At 43.4% G+C, this 15,551-nt stretch overlaps 2 long non-coding RNA genes across 2 annotated transcripts; one reads left to right on the top strand and one right to left on the bottom strand.

Annotated features, from left to right (window-relative positions):
• Positions 1-1,516: 1,516 nt before the first annotated feature.
• On the bottom strand, positions 1,517-2,606 carry LOC115287447. The gene is made up of 2 exons (XR_003906481.1): positions 2,375-2,606; positions 1,517-1,706 (listed from the first exon to the last, which is right to left on the bottom strand). It is a non-coding gene; the product is annotated as an uncharacterized LOC115287447 (long non-coding RNA).
• Positions 2,607-8,581: 5,975 nt separating this feature from the next.
• LOC115287449 lies at positions 8,582-9,635 on the top strand. The gene is made up of 2 exons (XR_003906483.1): positions 8,582-8,957; positions 9,436-9,635. It is a non-coding gene; the product is annotated as an uncharacterized LOC115287449 (long non-coding RNA).
• The last annotated feature ends 5,916 nt before the right edge of the window (positions 9,636-15,551 follow it).

Here is a 15,551-nt window from a genome sequence, read left to right on the forward strand (position 1 = left end):
ACGTACAGGTGAACAAGGCCAAGTTCTGTGTAAATTTGGCAAAAATGCTGAGAGTGATATAGATAGATGACTGGCACAAGAATGAAGCAGGAAAGGCTACTGAGTTCCTTTGCCTGTGCCTTCTCCCCTAGGCATGTGATTACAACACGTTATTACAAGATAGAGTATAGTATTACTACAGAGTACCACTATTACTATAAGGTGTCATTGCAAAATATACTCACATCTAGTATTATAACTAACCTGTTACTATTGGGCACCACTGCAAGATTACTATATCTAATGTTGTAGCTGACATTACTGCAAGATATACTTACATCTAGTGATAGAACTGTAACATATTATTGCAAGATGCCTCTCTTCCTGGGCCCAGGGACACCTACCATAACATCTTGAAACTACAGTCTTCCCCTACAACCACACTAAGAGCAAATGTGTCAACCAAGAGCAAATTGACCATCATGAGAGGAAACCAATGTTCCATCCGGAACAAGAAGCTTAACAATATCTAGAAAATTTGACAGAACCCAGGGTCTACCTAAGTCCGCTGGACAACAGTTTCTGTATCTTTCATAGGAGAATTGAGTTCTAAGGCTCCGAGCTTATATCAGCTTTAGTCTGGCTGGCATATGATTTTAAAGATTGCAGAACTTTTGCACTTTAAGGGTGGGGTGCCTGGGGGACTCAGTCAGTTAAGCATCCAGCTTCGGCTCGGGTCATGATCTCACGGTTCATGGGTTTGAGCCCCACATCAGGCTCTGTGCTGACAGTTCGGAGCCTGGAGCCTGCTTCTAATTCTGTGTCTCCCTCTCTCTCTGACCCTCCCCTGCTTGAGCTGCCTCTCTCTGTCTCTCAAAAAAAAAATTTTTAAGGGTAATGTGATGGGGGTAAGAGATGATGTCATACCGTTATGTGAATTATACAAGGCCCAGGTTCAATTATACAAGGGATTCCACACAGCTATCAGAATTATTTGACCCCAAAGGGCCCAAGTCTACATTGTATCTATAGCACATTATTAGGAGAAACTTGGGGATATTGTCCTTTAAAAAGTTCCAAATACACGTATGCCATTCTAGACCTATTTTATGTTTTCACCCTTCCTCATGTTTACAGTTCCTGGGCTCTGGGTTGACGTGACCTGGGCTTGTTTCTAGAAAAAGGGGTATCTTTGGGTATCTTCTTTACTAATTACCAACAAATGAAGCTGGAAGTATGAGCTGGAGATTTGGTTATGGGTTTTCTAGTTGTGATACCCCAACCTAGCCATTTAGAAGGTCTAACAAACCAAGCAAATTCTTTTCATATCCAGAACACATCTCAACTTATTTCAAACTGAAACCCAATCATATTTTATTAGCAAGCCTCTTAAACAGGAACTACAGATTTCCTCAAGACTCACTTGATTGTCCCTCTACCTATTTTGCCCCACTTATCCTATTCCATGAAAAAAGACAGGGGTGTTCCGAGTTGCCACAGGTCACTGTTCAGCTAAGCAAAAACACACAAAACACCATTTGTCAGTGAAAGGAGAGAAATTTTACTTAAAGACGCTGGGAAGAGAGGTACAATCAATGATGATTATGGTGGTCTTGGGCTTGCCCCAAAAGAGGCTTTTCTTACTGCTGGCCATGGGGGAAAATGTGACGTGGAAAATCATGGATTCAAGCAGTGTCTTCAACCAGATGATTGGCATGTGCTGCTGGCTAAGGAGACAAGAATGTAAGATTTACACTCAGGAAACCCATGTGTTTTTTAAAGAAGGAACCCTCAGTTCAATGTCTCAGATTTCATCAGACATAAGGCCAGAGAGTGTAAGAAACATACTTTTAAGAGGCACCTGAGTGGCTCAGTCGGTTAAGTGTCCGACTCTTGATTTCGGCTTAGGTCATGATCATACAGGTTCGTGAGTTCAAGCCCTGCATTGGAGCCTATTTGGAATTCTCTCTCTCTCTCTCTCTCTCTCTCTCTCTCTCTCTCTCTCTCTCCCCCTCTCTCTCTGCCCCACCCCTCTCTCTCTCCCTCTCAAAATAAACATAAAAAAAAAAGAAAGGAGAAACCCACCTTCAGAAAGGTAGGTCCGGTGGTTATGTCTACCTCCCTACTGAATGAGAAGAGGGAGGGTCTACCATAAAGAGGATAAGCAATGAACAGAAATTCTGTGGGTTTTTTGTAGGATTGGTGGGAAACTGGGGGACAGCTTGGTTTTTGCGGGTAGCAGGGAAGCCAGGGAAGAGTAGGAAGGCAGTCTCTGGAAGGCAAGTGGAGAGCTTTGCTTTGACAAAGACATGACATTTTGAAACATCTGCAAGCTAGAATGACAGTTGTTCGGGTTTGTGAGACCCCTTTTGTAATCAGAAAATGTCATCAATACCTTGTATTCCTGTTCTTTTTCTGCCATAACTTCTTTGCTTTCTGTCTCTGTTGTAAATCCTTCAGATGGCACACTGAACAGTTCTTATATCTACAGAACTGCACCATCTTCTTACATTCCCCAGTTCTGGCCAGTAGCAGAGATCTTGTTGCAGCAGGCTCTATCTGCTGCCCCCCTCCCTAACCCCAGGTCTATTAGTCCAAAGCAGCCCACCCATCACTCCTTTTATATACAGACACAAGTGCCCATGACATGGGAGCTCCTGGCAAAAGGACCTGATTATTAGTGATGCCTTGTCACAATGGCTATAATTCAACATAAGAGCTTGGCTGGGTGGTTTGGGAGTATGAAACATTTGGATAAAATCAACAAGGTACCTATTAGGACTGCTAGAATCAGACAGGTACCCATCAGTATAGCCCATAGGAACCACCCTGGATGATACTAACTAAATAAAATTGTCCTGGGACCTTTCAGACCCAGCGTCTTCAAAGCCTTTATTGGCTGGCACATTTACATATGCATTCCTGGTTCCAACATCTTATTTTTAGAAAGACCTTTTTAGCAAGGATTCGAACAATATGAGAATTTTTAAATGAATACATTGAGGTATAATTTACACACAATAAACCCACATATTTTAAATGTGATAACAATTTTTTTAACATTTATTCATTTTTGAGAGAGGGAGACACAGTGCCAGCAGGTAAGGGGCAGAGAGAGAAGGAAACACAAAATCTGAAGCAGACTTCCGGCTCCAAGCTGTCAGCACAGAGCCCAACGTAAGACTCGGACTCAAACCGTGAGATCATGACCTGAGCCAAAGTCAGATGCCCAACCAACTGAGCCACCGAGCTACCCCAAATGTGATAACAATTTGATAAGTTTTTTTGTTTAAAAAATTTTTAAGGTTTTACTTGTTTTTGAGAGATGAGGGGGAGAGAGAGCATGAACAGGGGAGGGTCAGAGAGAGAGGGCGACACAGAATCCAAAGACAAGCTCCAGACTCTAAGCTAGCACAGGGCCCAACATGGGGCTTGAACCCACCAACCATGAGATCATGACCTGAGCCAAAGTCAGATGCTTAACCGACTGAGCCACCCAGGCGTCCCACAATTTGATAAGTTTTGACATAGGTACATACCCATGAACCTATCAACACAAATCAAGATAATAAGCATATCATCCAGTCCAAAAGTTTCCCTGTGTCCCTTTGTAATCTCTCCGTCTCACCCTCCCCAACACTCCAATCCCTAACAATGTGGAAGTTCAAAGCTCTAGTCCAACTTATCTTGATAATCTACTACCTGTACCCTGTCCCCCAGAACTTCACAGAAATAGAACTTCAATCTCAAGAAGCACAATGTCTGGGAAGAGAAGATCTACATACAGAAAAATTCTGGACAGAATCTGGTAAATGATGTAAACTATGCCCAAAAGACAAAGTTTGTTGAAGAAGTAATCATAGAATTTGGGGCCTTTGTTTGCAGTTTTGAAGGCCATATAAAAATTTAGCAAGATGCTAAGAAAAATAATAGTTCAAGCAAGACACTGAATTTCCCAAGAACACCTTTACTTTTCCTACTTTTCAAATAACTCCGTTTAGCTAGAACAGCAGAAGTTGCCTAAGGAGGAGAATGGAAGACACGACTAGAAAGCAAGGTTGAGGTTGAGAGAGCAGATATGAAAACTTGTGGGCAGTAAGGAATTTCCTGGGCATTTTGAACAAGAGTGACATGATTAGTCTTGCTTTCAAAACTTTCATTGGACAACAGTTGGCATGAAAATAGAGATTCAAGTGGCTTACACAATAACATAGTCCAAAAGAAATAAGGATTGGTCAAGGGCTGCCACCCCAAAACATGAAAATGTCAGCCTCGTGAAAGAAGACTCAACACGAACAAGAAAGGAGAAGAAACGGTCCAGGAACACTCTTGGCTGACGGTTGAGTGGTGCCATCCAGAAGTCAAAGGCTGTCAAGGAGGCCCCAGGAAATAAGACATCTCCCCTATTCCTTTAAAGCCTGGTTTCAGGGGTGCGGTGCCTGGGTGGCTCAGTTGGTTAAGTGTCTGACTCTTGATTTTGGTTTAGCTCATGATCTCATGGTTGTGAGAATGAGTCCACCCTCCAGCTCCACACTGGGCATGGAGCCTGCTTAATATTTTCTCTCTCCCTCTCTCTTTGTCCCTCCTTTGATCTCTCAGAAGGAAGGGAAGAAGAGAGGGAGGGCGAGAAAGAGAGGAAGGAAGGGAGGGAGGAAGGAAGAAATGAAGGAACAAGGAAAGGAAGGAAGAAGGAAGGGAGGGAGGAAGACAGGAAGAGAGAGAGGAAGGGAGGGAAGAAAAAATGGAGGGAGGAAGACAGGAAGGAAGGAAGGAAGGAAATAAAGCCTGGTTTCAAGTACACTTCCTGAACAAAGGCTGTAAAGGTTCACCTTCTCCAACAAGATCCACCTCATGTGGGGGCCAGAGAGGTGATAACCCAAGCATCTTTCACGGTTCCTCTAGTTTTCTGCCTCTTATAGACTCTAGGAGGGAGGGAATTCTACAGTAACATAGAACTAAGGTTTTAATCCTGGGGGATGTAACAAAGGTTGGGAAGAGAGAAAGAGACAGGAGGAAAGAGAGGGACATAGAGTTGTATTTTAACACATTTGTAAAATTGAGTTTAATTTATTCTGTGTCCTCTTTCATCAAAAGTTACTAACAGGGGTGCCTGGGTGGCTCAGTGGGTTGAGCATCCAACTCTTGATTTTGGCTCAGGTCATGATCTCACTGTTTATGAATTCAAATCCTGCATCAGGCTCTGCACTGATGGTGCAGAGACGACTTGAGATCCTCTCTTTCCCTCTCTACACCCCTGCCCTGCTTTCTTTCTCAAAATGAATAAACATTTTTTTAGGTTACTAACTACTCAGTTGTTTCCACACTCAAAGAATTCAGATATTTAAGCTAAAATGATTGGAGTTGATGATCATGATATTATTATGTCCTACAGATGGAACAACTGATTTATGCATCCAAATTTGTATTGAGGAAGTGCAGTTGCTTCTGGGCCTTTGTGTTTCTATTCTATTTCCTATGAATTCATGGTGGCATGGCTTAGTGTGTGGAATGGACAGAAAGGAAGTAAAGGGGGCTGTGTTCTTGAGATCCCAAATTATGACTAAAATATGCCTGAGAACTCACCAGCCTAGGTTTATACGGGCATGGCTCCCCCTCCCTCACACACATCAAATGCCTGAGTAGAGTCTCACTTTGTGAACAAGATATCCTTATTTAGGAACTTTGTTTCAATAGGGCACCTGGGTGGTTCCTCTTGGTTCTAGCTCAGGTCATGATCTTGGGGGTTCCTGAGATGGAGCCCTGCGTCAGGCTCTGTGCTGACTATGGAGAGCCTGCTTGGGATTCTCTCTCTCCCTTTCTCTCTGCCCCTCCCCTACTCATACTCTCTTTTTTCCTCAAAATAAATGAATAAACTTAAAAAAAAACTTTGTTTCAACAAATAATTGTGATACACCTCTCAATTGGCAAGAATTCATTGAAAATTTCGAGTGCCTATCTTTGTGCTCTATATTTTTTTCAAAAAATGTAAAATATGTATAAACAGTCTTATGTGAGAAATTATTCTAATTTATTAAACAAGAACAACCAAGGTCCTCCATTTCCTAGCTGCAGGATCATGGACAAGTTACCTAACAACCCTGATCCTAGAATGCAGCAATAATAATACCCACCACACAGGGTTGATGTAAGGATTAAATAAATAGGTTAATATCTCTAGATTACTTACCATATTCCTGGCCCTGTTCCAAGCACACGCTATCACCTTGGCACTGTCTTCGGAGAGTATAAAATGTCTGAAAGCAGGCACAAAGGTAAAATAACAAGGACCAGTCAAGACAGATGGCCATCCCAAACTGTGGACTTATCTCTCCCTAAAGGAAGAGGTTGAGGTCAGGTAGGGGTGAAGGACCCATGGGCAAAGTGAGTCTGGAAGAATAAGGAGAAGGCCTGTCATTTTCTATATCAGAGCAATAGTGGTTGAACAAAGCTGTCTCCTCAAAAAAGTTTGGCTGTGAAGCAAGAAGAGAGTGGTTGCTAGAGAGAGGCTCACCTTCTGCTCAGAAATAACCTCCACTCTCCACTACCTGACCTCCTGTCTCTCCTCTACCCACTGCACTCCTGACCACAACCCCAGACTCTCTCTGCAGGAACTTACCTATCAAATGCTCTACAGGGTCAAATAAAGTAAGCACTGAGAAGTGAAATGAGGCTCCTCAAGCCCTCTGCACAGCTCCTGGCATGCAGTAGGTCCCCAGTGAATGGCATGACCCACCCCCCCAATTTTGGCACTTCCATTTTGAACTCCACACTGTTACTTTACAACTTCATTCTTATCTGAATTTTACTCTGCTTTATCTCTTTCCTCAGCTGTCTTTCCTGAAATACCCAAAGGTTGATGATAATTCCTATAATTTTATCCCTAGATCATCTCATCTGCTCCTGTAGATTCAGTTACACAAAACTACTTTGCCGGTGCTCAAATCTATAGCACCAGCCCCGTTGCTCTCCTGAGCTAGCTACTTATATCTCATTTGTCCACTGAGCACTTAAGTAGACATTGTATCTGTCCAGTAAGCATCTCAATCTGTGCAAAACTAAAACCAATACTATCTGTCCAAATGTAGCTACTGCTGCAGTACCTAATGGTGGTTATTCACTCAGGGCGGAAGGCTAGGGTTCAATCTTTCCCTTCAATGCTCATTATTTTCACCTCCTTTGTCACCTCAGTGTTTTATAATCCACCCTTCTCTATCTCCATCACTGACTTGGGTCAGTGTCCTCTGGGTTTTAATATTCAAGCCCTTTGTCCATGTCTCTCTTCATGGTAAACATTAAGTACATGTCACCCCCTTGGTGCCTAACCTCTTTGTCCCTATCTACTAAAGCAGCAAATAGATGAGGAGACACTGCTGAATCACTAAAATTAAGTAGATGTAGATTTAACTCCCACCTCTGCTATGTAGTATTTATGTGTCCTTCAGCAACTTCCTGAAGCCTAAAAGGAAGTAATTTCCAACTGGGCATTTAGTTTTTTCATTAATAAAATAATAGGATTGTCATTAATTCCATATCCTTCTGGCTTTAACTAAAAGATTTTTTTTAACAAGGAGAAATAAAATAATCTGTTCAAGTTTAGTAGATAGAGAGGCTTGGCTCCCGAAAATCAGTCTGACTAAATGTTGAAGGAAATCATCCCAGATCCTACTGCTCAGCCCTCCTCCTGTACACTGGGTCACTGACTTCATACGGACTTTGTGACATCCCAGAGTGGGCGAGCACAAGTCCACAGTGGCCTGGTTTCTTTATTTTTTTTTATTTTTTTAAAATAGTTTGTCAAATTGGTTTCCATATAACACCCAGTGCTTCTCCCCACAAATGCCCTCCACCATGACCATCACCCTCCTCCCTCCCTCCCTCCCTCCCCCTCCCCCTTCAGTCCATGGTTCATTTTCAGTATTCAGTAGTCTCCCTTGATCTGTGTCCCTCACTCTCCCCTGCTCTCTTTCCCCCTTCCTCTCCTCATGGTCCCCTGCCAGGTCTCTCCTGTTAGACCTATGAGTGCAAACATGGTATCTATCCTTCTCTGCCTGACTTATTTTGCTTAGCATGACACCCTCGAGGTCCATCCACTTTGCTACAAATGGCCATATTTCATTCTTCTTCATTGCCATATAGTACTCCATTGTATATATATATACCACATCTTCTTGATCCATTCATCAGTTCATAGACATTTAGGCTCTTTCCATGATTTGGCTATTGTAGAAAGTGCCGCTATGAACATTGGGGTACATGTGCTCCTATGTATCCGCATTTCTGTATCCCTTTGGTAGATCCCCAGGAGTGCTATTGCTGGGTCATAGGGGAGTTCTACTGAGTGTTCTTTGAGGAACCTCCATACTGTTTTCCAGAGCAGCTGCACCAGTTTACATTCCCACCAACAGTGTAGGAGGGTGCCCATTTCTCCACATCCTTGCCAGCATCTATAGTCTCTTGATTTGTTCATTTTAGCCACTCTGACCAGTGTGAGGTGGTATCTCAGTGTGATTTTGATTTGTATTTCCCTGATGATGAGTGATGCTGAGCATCGTTTCATGTGCCTGTTGGCCATCTGGATGTCCTCTTTGTTTCTTTAGATGCTCCTCCCTGCCCCATCTCAAGGCTCAGAAAACTATTTTCAGGTAAATAGCCAGAAAACCCACGTTGAGATTCTAACATCTACCATGACTGAATGCAGCCACCCTAGGATACAAGACTTCTACCCATCCCTTAGGACTCCACAAACTTTCTTCAGGAACATAGAAGAAAGTATCACCAAGGACAGCACCGGGTAGGAAGAAGACAGCAACTGGCCAGTTCTTCAGTGTGTGGTCCTGAAGGAGTGTGGGAGGAATACGGAGAGCACTTGGGGAATGTTTAGGAGGAGAGGAAGAAGAAGGTGGTGATGAAGGCATTACTGAAGAGGCTTCACTTGTTCTCAGGCACATGGCACAGCCTCAGTGAGAAGCAAGCCATTTGTGAGTATTCTTCAAGCCCACTTTATGAATAAGACATTGGCCAGCTCTCCTGGACTATAAAGATGAATTAGATAGAGATCTCTTGATGTAGTTATCTGAATTTTTCTTATTAAAGTGCCTTAAGTGAGAAGTTGAGAGACTTACAAATGACCCTGTACTCAGGGGACCTGAGGCTTGCTTTATCCTCTGCTAGCATCCTCCTAAAAGTAGTTTTTAACAAGAGGCCAGTATAATCATCTTGCACTGGGCCCCACAAATAACGTAGTTCATTCTCAGGAGACATGACTTGCCAGGCACAAGCATCACAGGAATATTCAAGTAAGTCAGGTCAAACCAAGCTAAAAGGGTAATTAAAACATAAGGAAAATTCTGGAAAATGTCAAGCTGTCTTTGTGTGCCCACCTGAAGAAACTTCTGAGACTCTCCTACCATAACCGGGGAACTTTATAACCTCAATTTTGTCTTTGCTTCCTTACAGCATGAAGAAACTTCCCAGCACTATTGCAGAGCAGCGCTCTGTAGAAGATACAAATATTCCTGCATGGTGACATACTCTTACCAGAACTCCGAAGCATCTCTGCTGTATTACCTTCCACATTTTCTCCCAGAACAAAAATGAAACAGCCCAACATTGAGAATCTCTTGATCAATAAAGTCTGATCACTGCAACACTTAAAAGAATATGGGCTTTTTTTTTTTTTTTGAGGGAAGGAAGGGGTCATTGCTAAAAAAAAAAAAACTTTTTGTTTTGAAGATTTCACTAGGAATCATCCCTACTGTTTCAGCATAGGGGGTGTGAAGGGCAAAGTGTCACCAAACCTCTGTGCTTTGGACTATAGAATTTCAGGATTTATGAAGGAATTACTTTGTTCCTCTTCTTTTGTGTAAATGGAGCTGAACCTTCTGGGGGCCAAATAGGCAACAAGACTGTCAAGCAAGCCTTCTTGACAGTAAGGTGGCTCCTCCAGCACATCTCTTCTTCTTCACCCTCGTTGCTCACCACTAAGAGTAGGAAGTGGAGTTTCATCACAGCAGGCCAAAGAGATATAATTGGATTGTGATGTCTCTCTTGACCTCACCTTGGTCAGTGGTGCTATAATAGGCATTTATGCTAACGTTACTCTAGATATATGGGGAGTCTCTCTGACCAATGAACCCTACCAGCATGTTGGTCACAATGCCTCATGGTCAATTATAAAGGCATTGTCTCTCGAGGGTGGCAACAGCCTGTCACTCTGGTCCTTGGCCTCTTTTGGTGGCAACTCTTCTCCCTTTCACAGGGCAGGTGTCCTCAAACTCAGTCACATGATTGTACTTGGCAGGTGGGATGATTTCAAGAGGGAAAAGACTCCTGGAATGTGGCCCTCAGAACATGAAGGGTGAAAGGAAAAGCAGAGAAAGGGCACAGAAAAAAGGGGGGGGCAGAAATCTCAACAGTAGTGCCTCATGGCAGAGTGCTAAGAAGGCTGGACTAGAGATGGAGAGATCTGGGCTTGAGATCTAAGTTTGCTTATAATTCATGACTTTGGCCAAGTTACCCTTGACCCCCAGACCTATTTAATATGAAACTGTTCTCTAGCAACGCTACCAACTCAAAGTTCCTTACTCTAGTTGGTAGATGGATAAAACACATTTGTTTCTAAAGACCACATGAGGCCAAATGATTGAATATGTGTGATATTTTCATGCCATAACACCTTTTTTTCTATTCAGACGGACACAGCCCTGTTTTGTCTTATGGCTGAAGGGAACTATATCCCGGTGAGTTCCAGCAAGGGACAGCTTGTTCTTCACTGTTATCAACAGGGTTACAGTCAGTGCATTCCGGGGAGTAATTAAAGTGAAACTTCATTTGGAAGATTTTGAAGCATAAAATTTAGATTTACTTTGTGTGCTATTATACCACGTGGCCTTATTGTTAATAGTTACAAAAGGAATTGACATATTCAGGTAACTTTTCATTAAGTCATAAAACAACAACAAAAATAAAACTTTGAATTCTCTTCAAATGAGAATTTTAAATTTGTGCAGAAGACCTCCAAATTCACATCCTGCCTCTAAGAATTATTTCCCTCCAGTTCTCCATCTTCCTTCAGTATGGATTCCTTCACTGTGATCCTAACAGCACATGTAAGAGAGAAAAGGCAAATACAGCAGAGTGGAGACCAGACCTACTTTAAGTCAAGCAGCGAAGGCAGTGTGGAGCAGTGAGCAGTCTTTGGTCTGGGAATCAGCAATCTTGGGTTCAGCCATGGCTCTTGCACTACCAGGGTGCAGCCCTTGGACAGGCCTTTTGGTTTCTAAGAGGAGGGGGGTCCAGGTGACTCCTGAAGAACCAGCCAGAGCCACTGCTCTTGTGTTGTGTCTCCCGCCTTTTAGCAGCCCAATCTCTCTCTTCCTGGAAAACAGAAATTGTTTATGGAAAAACAGTTCGGGAAAGCAGTGAAAAAAGATGGGAAAGGAGAATAAATGGGAAAGAATCCCAACAAATCTCCGGGCAGAACCCAGACATCATCCAAACCAAGATGCTCCCTTGTTTCTCAGAACTGGATGGAAAGAGGAGAATGGAGTTGAGTTCCCTCCTTCCTTGGTCTTGGGCCCTGGTTTCTCTTTATTCCCTACTGGAGACATCAGAGGAGTCCTGAGCTCAGAGACCTCTGCCCCTGGTAAGACCCCTCTCTTGGCAGATTTCCCATCCCATAGCCTGCCCAAGCCCCCTTTGCCTGCTCAAACAGCAGCAGCAGCAAGAGCAAAGAAGACAGGGTGTGCATGTGAACAGGGTAGAAGGTTCCCACTTCCCTGCTGAGGTCAACATCTGGAGAGACTTAGGTTTTAGAGAAAGATTCAGACTGAGTCATCAACATGTGTAATGACTGTCAGCAACTTTTCCATTTTTCTTCTTAATAAGCCCCAATTGCTGGCCTGCTGGAAAGATCCAGCCCTGGGAAGGCATATATTAGACTAGCCAGGAAAATTAATGGAGTAAGTTTGAATTGGAGAGGTGAGATGGGACCCCACTAGAGATCTGACTTCTGAAACAGTGATGCCCAAAGCCTGCCCCTTCCTAACCTAAGTGAGGGGCCACTTGGAGTGCTAATACCACTTTGGCCATCTGTCTAAGAGATAAAGACACTATTCTGTTTATCCACCTGTCTTCAGGCAAGATAACACTTAGCCCCAAGAGAAGGATCTGATAGCTCCTCTTCTAAAAAGACAAGGAATTCATTTCTCTCTCCATGTCCCCTTAGCAACCAGAAAATATCCATTCCCTTTCATGAAGATAAATAAAACTAAGACCCACAAGGAAAGCCAAAGTATGGAGGAGATAGTTTTATTGGGCCTCTCTGGGTTATTTGAAGGAACTCGTGTAACTACTCTGTACCTCAGTTTCTTCATCAAAAGAAGAAGCAGCAGAAGGGAAAAGGAAAAGCAAAATTAGAGATAGGGAGACACTCAGCAGACTGAATTAACAAACAGTTCTCAAAAAAAAAAAAAAAAAAGGTAGGCTCCAGGTCCACCAAGGGTCAGGAGTTGTGCTCTATCTAAATTGCCCTTGGCTCAAGCCACACTGGGGCAGAAATGGAAAGAGAAACAGAGACAGGCAGCAATGCCCAATGCTCGACTGTGTTCTGTCATCACTCCAGGAGGTCTGACCCAGAAGCCAACCCAAACACCCCCAGCCCCACTCAAGACCATGCCTATGAGCATCTCCCCCCACACTGGGCTTTCTGCCGTTGGAGTTTCTCAGCATGAGTTTCTCAACCCTATGTAAAGGGGGCTCTGTTGGTTTCTTCATCAGTTCCCAAACCTGGCTGCCTTATTCCCTGTGATCTCAGCTTCCCCTTGGCAGAGTGGGTCTTTGGGGATGGGATGGACTCAGGAGTTAGGGGAGGCAGGAAGAGAAATACTATCCAGTCTTGAGAACCATCCAGAAAATGTCTTTCCAACTCAGGAGGCCAGTTCCCCTGCAAATGTTTGAGCCAGCAAGCAGCCTCAGGAGCAACAGGGCCTATGATGAAGACAATGTTTTTTTTCACCCTGCCCTGTCTAGAAATGCTCCTACGTGCTATTCAGAGTCACTCTGTGTCTTACTGTTTTCATAATCCCCAAGTAGCAAAAATTAATAAATGTTTATTGACCACCTACTGTGGACTGTGTCAGTGCCCATGAGAAATGCAGTAGAAATACCACAAGGAGCCTACTATAAAAGTCAGATAGCATCAGGGATCACCTCAACCAACCAGCTTCTTTACAAAAATAAAGGAGCTGAAGTCCAGACAAGTGGTATGTATGACATAGTCAGGACCAGAACCTAGACACACTGCCTCCTCTTGAGATCAGACTCACATACACCACAAAGCAATGTGAGCAACAGAACAGGGTGTCACACACTTAAGTTTGGTTGACTTTGAGAACAGTATTAAAGGACCATGGGCTTCAGACAAATTACAAAGAACAGTGAGAATTTGAAAAGTCAGGGAAGCCTTCCCTGGAGAGGTGGGACAAAATGGGGAGGAATCAGATAGTTAGAAAAATAGAAGGACTTTTTATTTATTCAACAAATACTCCACAAATGCTTATCAGGCTCCTGCACTGTGGCAGGATAGTTCAAGGCCTTGGAAGCAGATAGCAACAAACACAATTTTTAAACTGCTTTCATGGAGCTTACTTGTAAAAGGAACTAGGCTAAGGTATATAGTAAAGTCCCAAGATAGAAAAAGGCAAGGCTGGGTCCTGTTTCCTGAAGCTCCTCCCTCTTTGAACAAATCACAGTCTCCAACAGAACCTGCCCTGAAACAGGATAATGGAGAGTGTCAGTTACAACGGCTTTTCGAGGACTCTGGGTTTCAAAACATGACTTGTCATTTTGTCTCTATAGATATCAGAAATACAGAGAGTGGAACTTAAACTAGTTCTCTTTTCTGCTCAACCAACTTTTGCTAAGAATTTGCTGCAGGCAAGGTGTTTGGTTCTTATATGAGGTGAGGGCAGGGGAAAGAGAAGGAAGGACAAAGAGAGGAAATAATGATCAGGTTCTATTGGAATGTTTTTCCAAAGGACTGATGTAAGGTATGAAGGACAAAGAAGAACAGGTTGGATGTTGAATCTGTTACTGGGGAAGCTGAGGACAGTGGACATCCCCAGGTCACACCTCCACTCAGAGCTCCACACCTGGGTACCCAGCAATCAGGCAGTATCTCTATTTAGAAATCTCAAAGGCACCTCAAACCCAAAAATATTTTAGACCAAAATGCATGATGATCACTGCCCCCATGCCTGGCCTGTACCCCAGGGAGTGGCACCAGCATCCAGAAGTACTGGATTACACAGAAACGAAAGCCACACCTTCCACACCTTCTGCTCTCACCAACCAAAGCCAATCCAGCCATCACCAAGTCTGTATCTCCTGTCCACATCTCTGCATCCTAATCAACACCCTTTCTGGCCCAGAGCTCAGCATGAAATACTTCTCTCTCCTGAACCATTACTATTGGCACTAGCCACTCTATTCACTCTGCTTTCCCATCAACCCACCCTCTACCCAGCAGCCTCTAATCTCACATTACCTCTTAAACATTTTCCCATGGCTTCCCAATGCACTTGAGCCCTGTCTGGTCTCTGCCTCTCTCTGCAACCTCATCCTCCGCCATGTCAGATGTAATTACCCTGCACCATGTTAGGAAATAATTATTCACTGGTTTGTGCATATTTCTGATGTCTTTCTCCCTGATAAAGTTGATGCTGCCATGAAAACAGTCGGTCTGGTTTTATCCATAACTATCTTACATACTGTCTGATCAACAAATATTTGATGACTAGATTTTTTTAATGGCTAAGTCAATGGTTCTCAACAGAGGGTGATTGCTCCCCTCCCCCCAAGGCAATGTTTGGAAAGATTTTTGGTTGTCACAGCTACTGGCATCTTTGGGTAGTGGCCAGGGATGCTGCCAAACATCCTACAATGCCCAGGACGGTCCTACAAAATTACTCAGCCCATAATGTCATAGTTAGATGAACAGGAAGTATTTATATTTTGCTCATACTGAATTGGGTTTCCTAGAGTCACAACCTTACAGAAATACATTTGTGATGTTGCAATGCTGTGAGAGACTTAAACACACATGCATGTACATACACACAACAGCCATTAAATTCCTACAGGCAGGAATGTTTTTATTTTTTTGTTTTGAGGGAGGGAGAAAGGGAGAGAGAATCCCAAGTAGCAGAGCCCAACATGGGGCTCAGTCTCACAAATGATCAGATCATGACCTGAGCCAAAATCAAGAGTAGGAGCTTAACAGACTGGGCCACCCCATCACCCCCAGGAGATACCTAATTTTAATGGTCTCTTGTACTCCCCAGATGCCTGGCACAGAGCTGAAATTAAGTTGCTTAATACACCCTGTCTGGGAAACCTTATTTCATATAAAAAAGGCCTCAATATTGAGGACAGTCTAGAGCTGCATTAGAGGGACCACCTTATTTTTCACACATGACCGAGGTGTAACAAAGGCCAGGCACATCACAGGAGAGCCCCACCCACCTGTTAAGCCACACCCCTTCAGGGTCACAATGGCTAAGGCTTTAAATACC

Source organism: Suricata suricatta, chromosome 3 (assembly GCF_006229205.1).
Source record: "Suricata suricatta isolate VVHF042 chromosome 3, meerkat_22Aug2017_6uvM2_HiC, whole genome shotgun sequence".
NCBI classification, from domain to species: Eukaryota; Metazoa; Chordata; class Mammalia; order Carnivora; family Herpestidae; genus Suricata; species Suricata suricatta.